The sequence below is a fragment of the Dermochelys coriacea genome, chromosome 6 (assembly GCF_009764565.3).
Source record: "Dermochelys coriacea isolate rDerCor1 chromosome 6, rDerCor1.pri.v4, whole genome shotgun sequence".
Classification (NCBI taxonomy): domain Eukaryota; kingdom Metazoa; phylum Chordata; order Testudines; family Dermochelyidae; genus Dermochelys; species Dermochelys coriacea.
Window position 1 is genome coordinate 11,417,906 of NC_050073.1, and position 13,743 is coordinate 11,431,648.

Genomic DNA, 13,743 nt, shown 5'->3' on the forward strand with positions numbered 1-13,743 from the left:
ACAGCTATCTTGTCCCAACTGATAGGTGCCTGTCTCATCTTTAGAGTCGTCAATCTGCCCTCCTGTGATATTTCAATAGGGGCGTGTTGCAGCCTCCTGGAGCCCTTGCGTCCGTCTCCGGTTTCTCCCTAGAATGGCCTTTACACTTATCTCTTATAACACACATTCCTCATTCACACACAAAACAGAATTAATTTACACAGAACATTTTGAACAGGAACATCAAGTTGCAATGCAAAAGAAAACGATCATGGTATTCTTTTACTTATATTAAAATGCTAAACCTACAACAAAGTAGTGACCCTCAAAGGTCTTTTACTGCCTTGAAATCAGTCCAGACACAAAGAAATTCTGGCTGATGCATCTCTACCAATGGTGCATTAGGCCATTCCTTTCTGCTATTCAAAAAGGGTGGCTGGCAGGATATGGTCAAACCATACATCAATACATGTTACATTATCACATTATTAGTTATCCTTCATTCTAAATTGTACAAAATACAAACATAAAGTCTTACTACCACATCAGGACTCCCAACCCCTCTCCTTCTTGCTAGGGATAAAACGGGGGCCCTCCTTTCCCATCAGGTTTAAACTCCTCTTTTGGTGGTTTGCTTTCAATAGATGCCTATGTCTATTCAAAGATGCCATCTCATCCACAGACTTTACATTTTTGTCCCATAGACACTTTACATATGCCTAGGAAATGCTCTTGAGCAACAAGATCAAAAATTCCCTCAAAGCTTGTAACACCTTTGCCCCTCGCCCATTCTCCCATCAAATCTTCCTCCCCCCCCACATATTCCCCATTACACATGCCACTATCCCTCTTAAGATTCCTAAATTTAACTCTATATGTTTCAGGGATAATCTGAAACCTTTGCAAAACAGTGTTTTTGAATTTATAACAGTCTAAAGCATCCTTAATGGGCAGTTCATTGAATACATTTAGAGCTTTACCAGTTAATTTCACAATCAAGGTAGGAACTCTCTTGGTGTAAGGGATTTCATGCACTGCACGCAGCCTTTCAAAGTTAGTCAAATATTCAGAAATATCATCTACTTCATTGTATGCAGGACATAAATGGTCCCAATTGTGGATTTTTGGAGTGGTGGGAATCGTTGGGGTCGATGGGTTCTGGTTCTGCTTCTCTAGCAGGTCCAGTTGGTGTTTTCTATCTCTTTCTTTCTCTTCAGATTCTCTAGCTCTTAGTTCTGGGGCCCTTAGATGTGCTTGTTTCTGGTTCTCAGGTTCTCTCTTTCTCTTTTATCTTGAGATCCTTTAGCTCCAATATTCTCTGGTGCTCCCTCTCTTATTCTGCAACCTGCAGTCTAAACAGCTCCAGCTTCTCACTGGCTTCACTGCTTTCACTCATTTTCCTGCTTCTCTGTCCCTACTTCCCTTTCCTGAAATAAGCAAACAGAAAATTACAAACTGGTAGCTTCCTCCTGACTGTCCTTAGCCACCACACCTGAATCTCACTTAAAATCCCTACACCAATGTATGAAGTGCAAATCTCACTCAGTACAACAAGCGGTGTATTTACCCAGCTCATTGCACCACTGTGATGGGATCTCCCCAGGGTGCAGCCTGGGACTGTGGAACCACTGTGCCTCTTTTACTCACTATTCTGGATTGTCTCTCACAATGCCTTACTGGTGGCAAGCAGCAAACCCGTCCAGGTGCTGTTACCACTCAGTACAACCACGTGTGGAACCCCACACCCAGCTAGATTGCACGAATGCTCCCAGAGTCATTCATGAATCACACAGAGAAAGGCACCAGCCAAATCTGCCCAGCTCCCAGCCTAGTACCCTAGGAATATACCGTCTTGCACTGCTCAAGACCTTCTTTTTGGGCAATGCATGTTTATTAACTGGTTCACCACTTCACCAATGGAAAGTGGACCTGCACCAGCCTTTGTGACCTGAGCAGATTTACAAAACAGTTCAGGCAAACTCACTGGTACAGATAAACAGTAAAACAAGTTTACTGATTACAAAAGATAGATTTTAAGTTATTATAAGTCATTGGCAAAAAGTCAGAGATAGTTACCAAAGAAAACAAAATAAGTGCACAATCTAAATCTTAAACCTGTAAGACACTAGGCATTATTTAGATCAAGCAGTTTTCTCATCAACTGGATATTGCAGTTCATAGTACGCAGGTTACACCCTTGAAACCTGGGTCAGTCTTCTCTGTTGGAGTCTCCAGTCTTCTGAGCAGTCTCGTTGCTTGCAGTGTAGGTAGGGGAAGAGAAAAGGCAAAGTCTGGGGCCACTGTGCTGTGTTTTATACCCTTATTCCCTGTGCTTGGAAAACATAAGTCCACTAGGCATGTCTGGTGGGCATTGCTGAGTCACAGAGTGAAGCAATACCCCTGGTGTGTCTCCTGTGAGTGAGTCATTGAATTGTAATGCCTCTGCTGGACAATGGCTGGTGATGGCTGTTTGGCATCTGCCCTGGCATTGGTTACCTCCCTTGCTATTGTCTTTGCAGGAGCTAATATCTGGCACTTCCCAAACCCACAACATATTTTGGTGACAACCATACAACACAATTCTCATAACTTCATATTAATTAAAGATATACATATTTAGTTGGAACAGTGGGTTTCAAAGGATCATAACCTTTCCCATGATACCTTACAAGGCATGCTTTATATGCATATGATGGGGTGAGAGAGACCACGTCCAGTGCATGGTGAGTTCACACCATCCTTCAAGCTACCCTTCGTCTCCAGGCCATGAGACCTAAGGGCAGGAGTCTGTAGAGCTGCCCTGATCTGCAGGGCTTTAAGGCCCACTGGCCGAGTCTATGGAATCGCCTTGTTCCACAGGGCAATAGGATAATGTGACCCACATCTGGAGGGTAGCCCTTCTCTGGAAGGCAGTAAGGACTAGTGTCCAGAATCCATAGGGGTACCCCAGGGTTTGCAAGGCAGTAAGGCCCAATGGGCAAAGTCAATAGAGATACCCTGGGTCTACAGGGCAGTAAGCTCTAGTGGCCAGAATCATTAATGATCCACTGGGTTCACCAGCAGCCAGGTCTAGCAGCCCGAGTCAATGGAGATACCCCTCCAGGCATGGCTGTATGGCCTATCAGTCAGAGTCAATATATTTGCCCTCCGGACGCGGCTGTATGGCCTTGCATCCAGAGCCAACAGGGTCACATTCTGGGCACAGCTGTATGGCCTAGAGGCCATAGTCAATAGGATGACCCTCTGGGAGGGACTGTAGGGCCTAGTGGCCAGAGTTAATAAAGTTGCCCTCCGAGCAGAGCTGTAGGGTCAAGTGGGGATGTGTGTGTGTGTGTGTGTGTGTGTGTGTGTGTGGATTGCCACCCAAGAGGGGGGGTGGCAGCCAGGTAGGGTGACCCAGGCCCTCCCTGCTCCACCGCGTCCCAACCCAGGGCCCTTGCAGTGGCGAGTGAGTCCACCACTGGGTCAGTGGGGATCCGTCCGCAACACGCTGACTTGTCTCCCCTGGGGCTACTTCCTACCTTGTCACTCCCATCTATGATCTGTGCATCTTCGGGGTCTCTGGGTTCCCTCTTATACTGCTGCTACACTTGGAGCATGCCTGGTAGGGACGTGGGGGCGTGGCTTCCTCTACCCACAGTGAGGAGTTAACCCTTCCCAGTCCAGTGTGGAGTGAGTTCACCCTATCACAATGCAATGTCATAATTATATACAAATGATGAATATGGGGGTTATAGGGTGCTCCCCTGAGGTATAGTGTGTCACAAACACCAGATAAACCACTACATTACTAACTACACTAAATTAAGCAACAACTACAGACAATACAAGAATTCCTGAAGGCTGATTAACCAAAACTCAAAAAGCGACAGTGAGCTTCAGCTCTTTCCCATGGTGGTTAGAAGGAACTGAGACAGAGGCAGCAACCATGCCCCTTTTTGTCCTAGGCTTGGTGCATGAAGACAGTGGGGGCGCATGTGCTGCCTGCACATGTGGTTGAAAGACTCTGACTTGATTGCATTGGGTCCATATACACCTACAGTAGAATGTATATGTGCTCAATCACTCAAAGGAGAACATTCTTTTTTTTTAAATCCTTACATGTTTTTGACCTCAATATTTGCTAGTAATGAATTCCACAGGTGATTTCTATGTTTGAAAAAAATACTTCCCCTTTGATCAGTTTAAATTTGTTGTTTTTCAGTGTCATTGAATGTCCCCTGGTTCTTGTATTATGACGGAGGATGTGTGCATGGTGAGAGAATGATGAAGGACCTATTGAGAGCAAAATATAGTGTTCAGCAGCTCTTAGGATTTGGACCTATTTGAATACAAGTATTAAGGATGATCGTTGGGTTGGGCTGAGTGTTGATTGGGGTAGGACCAGTGCCGGATTAAGGTATAAGATAACTGAGCTACAGTTTAGGGGTTCACAATATGAGGGGCCTCTAAAAAAAACCCAAAACTGACTCCATTTAAAATTTTATCAAAATCGGTTGATAAATAAAGGAGATTTGGAAAAAAAAAAATTCTCTCTCTATTGTGACGTGGCAAGGCCAGATGGTTATAGGAAAGTAGTGGGAGATAGATATATTAGCTCCAGGCTAAACAAATCCCTGGTACCAGGTTAAGTGAAATGGAAGCTGCTCCAGGTCAATTAAGACACCTGGGGACAATTAAGAACTTTCCAGAAGGCAGGGAGAATGCTAGGTTGATTGGGACACCTGAAGCCAATCAGGGGCTGGCTGAAACTAGTTAAAAGCCTCCCAGTCAGTCAATCAGGTGGGTGTGTGCATGTCAGGAGCTGTGGGAAGAAGTTGTGCAGTTGGAGAGGCTGAGTAGTACACACCATATCAGGCACAAGGAAGGAGGCCCAGAGGTAAGGGTGAAGTGGAGCTTGAGGAAGTGAAGGCTGCTGTGGGGGAAGTAGCCCAGGGAATTGTACATGTCATGTTTCTAAAAGGTCAGCTACCATAGCTGATACTATTAGGGTCCCTGGGCTGGAGTAGAGGGTGGGCCTGGGCTCCCCCCCCCGACCTTTGCCCCCTGTTTACTCACTGAGACTGGGAGACAACAGAGACTGTGCAAGGAAGGATAACTTCTCCTCATCTCCCTCGCTGGCTTATGATGAAGATGGCTCAGTAGACTGTGATCCTTGTCTCTAGAGAAAGAAGGGTTACGTGGAGGGTCACAGTGAGCCTCTGAGGCTAGCGAAATCCGCCAGGAAACGCAGGACCCACGGAGGCAAGGACAGAGCTTTGTCACACTATATAGACATTTTCAATCAAATATTATAAAAATATACACATCTGGCTACACAAATACCCATACCCTTCACTAACTGTTTATTATTGACAGGCGGGAGGCCAGGGCTGAGAAAAAAACAATAATTGCACGTGTAAAATTACTATTTCTACAACTAAGCCTGCTATCAGTCTCCCAAGGCAGCATTTTGTGGCCAGCTGCTCCTGCTAAATTTCTGACCGTGCCTTATAACTTATTTAAATAAATAAAAAAATTAATACTCTCACTGCTGATAAAATCAGGGAAAATGTGAGGTTGGAGAGGGCAATGTCGTGAAGCCGTCCTGCCACGCTCCTAGTGGTATATTCGTGGGTTCTTTCTTCTTTGGGTCTGTACATACGGACAATTGTGTATTTTAGTGTGCACGCCGCTTTCTGCTTCATGTGCTACCCATGCTTCACATGATTGAGTTTGCAGGTGATTGTCTTATAGATTTGGGTCGAGTGGGGATCTTGAGGAGGATAAATTTGTGTTGGCTTCCCGCCATCAGTTTTGGGAACCTTCACAGTAAATGTCAGAGTGCTGATGAAAGGATAAATAGAGGGTTTTGAGAGAAGTGGAGGAAGATATACATATATATCAAAATATTCTGAGTACTTAGTGAGCAAGTTATTTCAAACTATGTGCATATATGGTTTATAAGCTATTAAAGTCTATAAAATTCATTATATTTGCTTGAATATAGGCTAGTTTTTCTCACTTTCTCAATGCCTATCTAGAGATTACCAGTTTTTTTCTGGTAAATTCTTTCCTTCTCTTTCGTGCATATAGCTTGCTGTCACTCTGTGTGTCCAAGGTGTTTACATGAGATTAATTAGTGGTCTTTGGGGAGACAGAGGACAGAGAAGCAAACATGAAAAGAGATGTCTGCCTAGAAAAAAGACTGGGATTTTCTGCTTTGCAGGTTTGGAGCATGCAAGATAATATTTTATTATAGGTAGTATGTGATGTAAAAATTCTTATATAGTCTTATAAATCACATATCATATGCATAATATATTGCATTTTTATAGTATGGCAAAAGAAAAATCCCAACAATTTATTGTTTTGTGGCAAAAATTAAAATGGAATAAACATTCGTCAATATCTTTTATATATACTGTGGATAAACTTTGTATTTCCTTAATAAAATTAATCAAATATTTTTTTCATTTATTCATATGAAAAGGATAATTTTCCTTATTCACAGTAAAAAAAATTATATATCCTCTTTTGTTTTCCTGTGAGACCATAGACAAATAGCAGTAACTTTCACAGACATCTCCTTGTGAAATAACAAAGGTTTTTGGCACGCGTGCGCGCACACACACACACACACACACACACACATTGTTGTTGTGTAGATATTTAAATCTCAATATTCATAATATAAGATTAATTTTTTTACTGGTTTCAAATTTTAGTTCCAATATTAGGTAATTCAGCGTAACTGTCTTTAAAAATAAACAAATCAATTTATTGGAAAAATACATTCCACATAAAATTTTCTGATAGTTTGCTTATTATCTAGGTGTAATTCATATCAATATAACTAATAGTTGAGCTTTAAGCTTGTGGGTTATCTGCAACCTATATCCTCTATTGCCTCTTGTATCTTCTAGTGTCATCTTATATCCTCTAAGAGTCTCATAGTGCATTCAGAAAAGGAATTTCACAATTTAGATGCCCCAACAGAGAAGAAAAATTTCTTGAGCACTCTTCTAGTAAATTATATAATTTACTATATTTTTTTTGTATTTTTTATATTGTATTGTTTACTTCTACTTTACTTACATACGCAATTACTTCAAAGAATTTGTCTACAATTTATTTTGTCATGATGTCATCGTTACAGAGAGGGCTGCTGAAAATGAAGATTATTATTCTGTTTTCAACTTCACCTTTGTATATATCCAAATATAAAGCTTTCATGTTTATATATTCAATGTCCTTTCTGTGAAAATAATAAATTCATTTTTTTTATGGTATGGGGCCTCTTACACTTGACAGTTTAGGGCCTCAGAAGGTCATAATCTGGTCTGGACAGGATTGAAGCTGGAGTGGAGGTGGTTTTATGCCAGTGGAAGGTCTCTTCAGCCCCACCACAAATTAGAGAAGCCTCAGGACTATCCTAATTTGCACTTGAGTACTCACGGCTTTAAGAGCCAGTGTGGCATCTTGATGCATCAAAAGCACAGTGGTTCTCTGGCTGTGGACACTCTACTAGGTTATACAGCCAAGGCACTGCCTGCAGTGGGGTACTCCTTCTGCCTGCACCAACTCTACCGCACATGGGAAATGTCTAGCATAGGGGAACTTCAGCTGGCCAAGTTGACAGCCAGAGTATAAAACTCAGCTCTGAATCAGCAGAGGGGAACTAGTTATGAGGAAGAACTTGCTGAAACCTCAGTGCAAACCCAACCCCTTTTTTAAACCTTTCAGATGTCAAGTAATCAAATCCAGGTCACCTCTCTTGTGTTTCAGTATGTAGGAAGTGTGGAGTGACACAGTCCTCCGAAATGTACTCCTCTGGTCTTCTGTGAAAGAGATGAGAAAAGCGTACTCCAATCTGGGAGGATATGGTCAGCACATTGAAACTCACATGATCTACAGTATGGGAATTCTATCCCTTGCACAGATTACTTCTGTCCATGGCTACAACACTCTGTGCAGGGAGCTTTCCCTGGTTGGGTCAGTACATATCCCCACAGTAATTCTGCTTTCATAGCATTGAACTATACCCATTTTCACCTCACAAAAGGCTAGCATATAAATTTAGACCATGGCGTCTGGGGCCTGCAGAGAGGCCAAAATTTCAAAATTGAGCTTTGGGCAATAGTGACCCAGAGAAACCAGGGACTGCTAAATGCAAGGTTTCAGCACTGTAGATTCCTAACTGAGGGTAGTAAAAGGAAAAGAAACCTCTTGCATGTTGTTTGGTGTTGGAGCCATCCTTGAGTGTTTTTCTATCATATCCAGAACAGCATGAATCCCATGGGGCCTCAGGCCTTGATAATGCTTCACATTCAGTAACTAGCATTTTCCTATTGTGTTTGTTTTCTGCAAATGCTTTTTCTAGTGGAGATATTTTCAGTCACCCAAAAGTAACACAGGTTGTCAGTGAACCACACTGGTGTTTAATTCCCAAAGACTGTGGACAGTTCAGTGCTCAGTTTGCTTTCATCTACCTGAAATAAATGTATTCAGAATGTTCCCTTTTGAACTGACAGCAACAGTCTGGGGGAAAGTTCACCATGGAAACCATCAAGTATTGTCTTTGCCACCTACAGTTGCTATGACGAAAAACACCCTCATGAATTGTTCAATGGAGTGTAAAGAACCTTCTGTTCAGTGTTGATTCACCTTGGGGTTTCAGATCCCTCTCACCTCCCAACTATCATGCCTAGACACCAGGATGATGGACATCTGGTAATGAGTTTATAACATCTTATATTTATATTTTCCATTTCTTGTGCATTAGGAGCTCAATTCCATTTGCACACTTGTGAGAATCATGAGTAAGTGGAATGACACTGGGTAAGACTAGTGTAAGTGGGAGGGGAATCAAGGCGTAGATCATAATATTCTAGAAGAAGTAATTCCATTACAATATCTAATATAAAAAGCAGACACTTGTAACAGGTCACTGACACTTTCTGTTTCTATTGATCTAAAATCTATACTTTGCCTTACGTTGTTGGGGCAAAACTCACTCATTTCCTGGGATTGAACTTTATCAAACAAAGAAATGAGATTAAATCCAAACTAGTTCTCTTACTCAGGACTGGCTCATTTTAGGGTTCCTAGCTCAAGGCTGCTTAGGCTGCTCCTGGTCCTTTCTGCTGCAGATCCGAGACCTTTCCATCAGGGAAGAACATACTTTTTTCCCTTTTATTGCAGCCAGGTTTCTTATTGCTGGCAGGACTTATTTCCAGGAGAGACCTGTGACGTTATCATAGAATCATAGAATATTAGGGTTGGATGAGACCTCAGGAGGTCATCTAGTCAAATCCCCTGCTCAAAGCAGGACCAACACCAACTAAATCATCCCAGCCAAGGTCTACCCAGGCCTTAAAACCCTCTAAGGATGGAGATTTCACCACCCTCCTAGTGAAATAGTGTTTCCTAATATCCAATCTAGACTTCCCCCACTGCAACTTGAGACCATTGCTCCTTGTTCTGTCATCTGCCACCACTGAGAACAGCCTAACTCCTTCCTCGTTGGAACCTTCCTTCAGGTAGTTGAAGGCTGCTATCAAATCCCCCCTCACTCTTCTCTTCTGCAGACTAAATAAACTCAGTTCCCTCAGCCTCTCCTCGTAAGTCATGTGCCCCAGTCTCCTAATCGTTTTCATTTCCCTCCGCTGGACTCTCTTCAATTTGTCCACATCCCTTCTGTAGTGGGGGGACCAAAACTGGACTCAATACTCCAGGTGTGGCCTCGCCAGTGCTGAATAGAGGGGAATAATCACTTCCCTCGATCTGCTGGCAATGCTCCCACTAATACAGCCCAATATGCCATTGGGCCTTCTTGGCAACAAGGGCACACTGCTGACTCATATCCAGCTTCTCATCCACTGTAATCCTCAGGTCCTTTTCTGCAGAACTGCTGCTTAGCCAGTTGGTCTCCAGCCTGTAGCGGTGCATGGGATTCTTCCTTCCTAAGTGCAGGTCTCTGTACTTGTCCTTGTTGAACCTCATCAGATTTCTTTTGGCCCAATCCTCCAATTTGTCTAGGTCACTCTGGATCCTATCCCTACCCTCCAGCGTATCTACCTCTCCCCCCATTTTAGTGTCATCTGCGAACTTGCTGAGGGTGCAATTAATCCCATCATTCAGATAAAGATGTTGAAGAAAACCGGCCCCAGGACCGACCCCTGGGGCACTCCGCTTAATACCGGCTGCCAACTAGACATTGAGCCGTTGATCACTACCCGTTGAGCCCGACAATCTAGCCAGCTTTCTATCCACCTTATAGTCATTCATCCAATCCATACTTTAACTTGCTGGCAAGAATACTGCACAAGGGCAGATTTGAACACAGGCTGATTTTAGTCTTGGTGGTGACACATCAATATAAGGAAAGTGGCCTCTTTCCATACTCTGCCAGTACAATATTTCCATCACTTTTAAAAAGACACAAGAAATAACGTGTTCCTGGGATAGTAACAAACTGGCGACCAGTTTTGAGATATGATGAAATTACCTCCTCTCATCTTTACCATACATTGAAAAAACCCTCAGTGTTACTAGGAGGCTAAAAATCTGCATGTTTATGCACAAAAGTTTGAGGTTTAAGATAGAATGATCCCTGTGTTGCTCACAGGCTACTCTCTTCTATAAAACTAATATAGATTTTGCAACTCTAGTTAACAACTGGAGTTTGCCAGAGGGAAGCTCGTGCCCTGCAGATACTGATAGTTACATCCATCCAAAGCGTTGGATTATCACCAGCCTGGAAAACCTCCATCTGTCTCACCTCTTCCTTTGTCCCTTTTCAAAGAGAAGTGAAAGTGGATCATTCTCCCTTCCCTCATCCATCTTTTGACACAGATGAATCCAAGCTCTTCACTGTAACCTCCAAAATATGCTCAGATCTCTTTTCCTAATACTTTGTCAAGGCCTAATCGCCCTGTGGTGTTTTCACATGGAAGAGTTCTCAGTTCTAGTTTTCTTTCTTCCAAGCTTTTTCAAGCTGATCCATTCAAGACTTTGGCTTCCAGGCCCAGATGTGCCCCAAGAGCTATTACTCCCATTTTTGACCCAGGAGAAGCCCTCATGCTCACCACAAGATTTGCAGATTGCCAGACCAGCCAAGACTGGCTGGTCTGAAAAATCCCAAGGTAGGTGTTTTTGTTTGTTTTTGTTTTGTATTAAAGTAAAGTGTTTGTTGGAGAAAGAAGTGGGGCTGTACTACAAATTTCAAACAAAGGCTCAAATTGAATTCAAAATCTGAACTTCAATTCAATCCAGCTGTTTTTCTCCATTGGTACACTCCTCCTTAGTGTACGGAGCCTGTGAAGTATACTTAAATGCAATGTATAGCAAAAATTGGATCTTTAAGTTGTTATCATTGTGGTGACATATCCTCTAGATTCTGAGACCTACGTGCATTTTAGAGTTGACTGCAGATATGTTTGATGGTTTTTGAATCTGTGGGACAACCCACACACTTAGAATTAAACATAAGTGTTTGCAGGATAGGGTCCTTAGTATGAAAGTATGAGGTGGGAGAGAGTAGCTGTGAATTTATAACTAATTTCTAATGAGGAGAAAAAAGTACCCCAAGTATAACAATCACGCTGAGCAATGCTTGTAGAACAGAAACAGAAGGTATGTAGTACTTTTCAAGGAGTTCTGGAAGGGAGAGAAAATACCTAGACCCTGCTGTGCTTAGAATAGCAGAGAGCCCACATCTACTTATCCAGAATCTTGAGTGACAGAGCATCACTTGAAATAGAGCTGGCAAAATAATTAAAATTTTAATCAAGCTTCTCCAACAAATATTGTCATAAATTTACTGACATAGAAATTACCATACTTGATCAGAGCAGTGGTCCAGGTAGTCCAGCATCCTGCCTCTTAGTGGCCAGCCAGGTGCTTCAGAGGGAGGTGGAAGAAACCCCATAGTAGGACAATTACTCAAACTTGCTTGTAAGGGAAGTTTCATCCCAATCTTATCAGTTAGTGGTTGGCTAATGTGCTGAAGCTCGGGGATTTCCATCCTCTTTTAAACACTATTCCCTATTATTAAGCAGGCCAGGGAGCGGTTCAGTAGCACAAAACATGCCGAATAAATCATTCAATGGGAAATTGTTACAATGTAATGAATAATGTAGTACAGTGACTACAGTGGGAAGGGAGTGGCCTCTTATAGCTCATTTGCCCACAGTATTTTATGAAGAAAGCTCTAGTACGTTTCTCCCTGAAAATTCCTGAACTCTGCAGCCAAGACATGATGCCTTTGTTAAGGAGCTATAACAATGATCAGCACATGCCTCAGTGAAAAGATGCACCTGTACTTTTCTTCATTTCTGCAATTTAACACTTTTTCCTGATTCTTAAAACAATAGGACATTCATGTATTTTTGTCAAATACAGAATAAATTAGAGTTAGGCTGTGCTAGTTGTGTCTCGCAGTTTACTTCAGTGACGTGTTGCAGAACTTGTGTGTAGAGGGAAGGGGAATTTTGGGCTTGAGCCTGAGTCTGAGCCTGGGCTTACAGTGCAGTTCAGATGTACCCTATGTTCCTTTTCTATGATCACACAAGAAGTTGTTGACGGAGCAAGAAATTGAAACTGGGGTCTCCTGAATCCTGGTTGAATCCCTCCACTATTAGACCATCCTTACTCTACTGCTTGAGCTAATTTCTCACCTTCAACTGACGTGTCTGGTGTCAGTGAGACAGAGATGGCTCCAGGGTCTTGAGCAAAGCAATAAGAAAGGGGTGGCTCCCCCTACCACAGCAGAGCAGGCTGGAAAATGCAGGCATCAATGCCCTCACAGATCTTATACAAAGCAAGTGCTCTACCATTTGAGCTAATCAACCTGGCAAAAAAAAGGCACTAATCTGATGTCATCCCATTGCAACCTGTTGCTTGTACCTGAAATGGCTGTAGGAGCTATCTGTCTCCGGGGCTGGCTAATTCAGCTGTGGTGCTACTTACATCACCATTGTAGCATGGTGTAGCTATGCTGGTTACTAGCTACCTATAGACAGGCTTTGGCTTCTGGTTCTTGCTCTTGTCCATGACTGCTATGGGCAAAGGGCCAAAAGACAAGAGAAGGAGGTGGCCCAAGTGCTCCCCAGAGAGCAGGTGAGAGCTGTTGCCCTAGGTCCTAGAGAGCCCTGACCTGCCCATGTTGTTCCAGAGGCCATAAGTCCCCTCGGTTGCCTGTTGCTCCTCTCCAAAATGACCAAAGGAGCAGTACTTCTGGTGGGCCAGCTAGTTCAGTAGAGTGTGGTTCTAGTGATCCCTTCAAAAACTTGCTGGCAAGTTAAAGTAGTATGGGCTGGATGAATAGACTACAAGGTGGATAGAAAGCTAGCTATATCATCGGGCTCAATGGGTAGTGATCAATGGCTCCATGTAAGTTGGCAGCCGGTATCAAGAGGAGTGCCCCAAGGGTCAGTTCTGAGGCCGGCTTTGTTCAATATCTTCATTAATGATCTGGAGGATGGCATGGATTGCACCCTCAGCAAGTTTGCAGATGACACTAAACTGGGAGGAGTGGTAGATATGCTGGAGGGTAGGGATAGAATACAGAGGGACCTAAACAAATCAGAGGATTGGGCTAAAAGAAATCTGATGAGGTTCAACAAGGACAAATGCAGAGTCCTGCACTTGGGACAGAAGAATCCCATGCACTGCTACAGACTAGGGACCGAGTAGCTAGGCAGCAGTTCTGCAGAAAAGGACCAAGGAGTTACAGTGGACGAGAAGCTGGATATGACTCAACAGCATGCCCTTGTTGCCATG